General features: G+C 39.3%; 1 protein-coding gene and 1 pseudogene across 15 annotated transcripts in view; both read left to right on the forward strand.

Annotated features, from left to right (window-relative positions):
* The window catches only part of LOC102370994, a 3400-nt pseudogene extending 3040 nt beyond the window's left edge, over positions 1–360 (forward strand).
* NRXN1 (neurexin 1) overlaps positions 1–2702 on the forward strand; it is a 1211846-nt gene that overhangs the window by 417771 nt on the left and 791373 nt on the right. The window lies entirely within an intron of this gene.

Below are 2702 nucleotides of genomic sequence, written 5' to 3' on the forward strand. Positions count from 1 at the left end.
GGGTCCAGCAATATAAAGTTTCCAGGTGTTCTGAGCTCTTCCCCAGTGGGAATTGAATCTCCTATCCATTCCTTCCCTCTTAACACTATCTCCAGCTCAGGCACCTCTCCCAAAGCAGAAGTATCAAAGGATGCCATAGTCACAGGTCTTGCCCCAGGATCATTCCACCATGGCCCTGGCCTCAATGTATCTCAGCTTCATGGCAAAGGTTCAATGTACAGCAGTGGAAGTTATGACTCCTGGAAGGGGAAGAGCTCGCACCAGCACAAGACAGACTCCCAAGGAACAAACAAGAAAGGCTCAGTGCTGACTCCAGCACGTTTTATCTTTTCCTCACAGCAGCAGAAAGAACTGAACTAAGGGAAGAATTTCTCAGCACCTACTTCCAGGGGCTTCCCAAAATGGGCCCTAGCATGACTTACCTTTAAAGAAGTGCCTGTTGAATTGTTCCACTGCTTTCACCCCTCATGCAACCCTGGCACTGGAATTCATCAGAAATTGTAGGCATCCCTGAGCTATGTGGGGAAGCACTCAGAGATGGTACATCTTGCAAGAATCTGAGCACCACTGGCCCATCACCTGTATCTACCCCTGCTATGTACTTCTTACCTCCATTACCTTCTCAGTGTCCCAAGGGAGTATGTGAAAGGTGCTTATTTCTATTCTAGCTTTACTTAGACAACTCTCTCGTTGCCAGTGCTTTCTGAAAATATTGACTCTGTTCTAATTTTTCAATTATACTATAAAGCTGTGCCAGAGGTGATTGGAAAATCTAGCACTTCCTCTGTGGTTAACATAACAAATCACCTGATATTTATTTCTGGAGGAGAATGAGGACTCTGTAGAGATGATTTTGGATGTGCACAACAACATATGAAATGATTCTACATCTTTTTTTTTTCTTTCCTCCAAAGGGATACTCTTTTTTTTTAATGCTCATTACCTTTGAATCAGATGGGACACTCCTCAGCATGTCATGTGTACAGGAAGACATAATTCCAGTGCCTTTATGATGTAGCACAAATGGACTAATGACACACGTTTTGAATGCTCTTTGACCTTTTTTCATCATTCTGTATTTAAGATGCATTCATTTTATTTAATAGCACTTCTTTATGGTACATACCAAAAGCTGAACTCTTAAGACTTAAATGGTGACTTGGTTACTCCAGGTCCAGTAACAAATCCGGCAAAATCACCATTTTGTATTTGATTTGAACTTGTGCAAGTGGGTTCCAGGCCTTCCTTATAAGCCATGTTTACTAGCATCTTAAGTAATGATCTCTGGTGAGCGGAGAGAATAATATAGATTAACAAAGGTTGCTGCTGATAATTAAATGCATTCCCATAAATATTGCTCTCCTTGCTGACTTCTGGACTAAAAGAATATTCCTTTTCAAAGCTGCAGAAATGGCAGATTGGCTAGCTTGGGAGTGTAATTGTTTTAGCTTTAGATCTGTGTGCTAACCTCACTTTCTTTTTACACCCCCTTTGGATGTGTATGTAAATTGAAGGCAGTCTGTGATTCTCAGATGCAAAACCCTCTTGAACTGTAGTTGCAGGGTTGTGATATCTGACACTGCAACCAGGTTTGATTTATCTGGGCTTCAGAAAGAATAGGACTGATCCATTAAAGAAACCATACATAAGCTGGCTAATCCCCTTCCAGTGCTTCAGGGGGAGTTCTGACAAGAGTATATATCAGCAAACAGTCATCCTAGTTTTCTCTATTAAATAACAGAAATGGGAGAGAGAGAGAAAGAAAGAGAATGAGCCCTTGTTAGTTGGATGAGGAATATACTTAGGTTGCAGTTGTAAATCAGTCAAGTTTCTCTAAACTTTGCTGAGTTTCACTGAGAGTATTTCAGAGGCAAGTGAAAATTTTGGGTTAAACAACCAGAAAACTATTTTCATTTGTTCATTCTAAGATATGTATTTGGTGCAGGCAGTGCCGTTAGAGAAAAGCCATGGACACTTCATTATGTACTTGTGTGTAACCAAACAGATTAAAAAAAAAAGATGTTTGTTCTGTTCCTGCTCTTCTTGTTCACATGAGCATCAGTATTTTGCTCTAAAGGCAAAGACAAATTCAGAAATTACATCTCTGGTTATAACCTATCTTTAACAGAGTTTTCTTATGAATTACAGGATTAACAGTTTTTAGGCATGAGGACAAGTAAAGCTCCCACAAAAGCAGTACTTTCTCCTGCCAAGAGGTACTGGCCAAATATTTCCTGATAATGAGAAGATTTGCAATTGTCAGTGCATTTCCTATATCTTCCTGATAACTTGCACAGGGCTCTGGGATGTGAGACAATTCGGCAACCTCTTAGCTACTGTTGTACAATAACCATAATCCCATCTGAAAGTGTTTTACCTTGTAGATTTCCTTTATTTCCTCTATTTCTTCTGTATGCAAAAAACATAGCATCCTCCAACTACCTAATTTGACAGGATAACTTAATGTATGCTTTTTAAAAGCATTTAGTCCTTTACACTTGTAATCTTTGAAGATGAATACTAATCCCGCACTGAGGTTAATTGGCTTCATCAGTTTCATGGGAACAGGATTTGGTACCAAATAGTATTTTTGAAGACAAGTCTCTCTTTTTTATCGTATGGTTGCTCTAATAGTATCATTTTCAAGGACCCCTCAATTTTTTAATCAAATTGAGGTATTTTGAAGTTTCCTAGTTTTTTGT

The sequence above is a fragment of the Alligator sinensis genome, unplaced genomic scaffold, assembly GCF_000455745.1.
Source record: "Alligator sinensis unplaced genomic scaffold, ASM45574v1 scaffold131_1, whole genome shotgun sequence".
NCBI classification, from domain to species: Eukaryota; Metazoa; Chordata; order Crocodylia; family Alligatoridae; genus Alligator; species Alligator sinensis.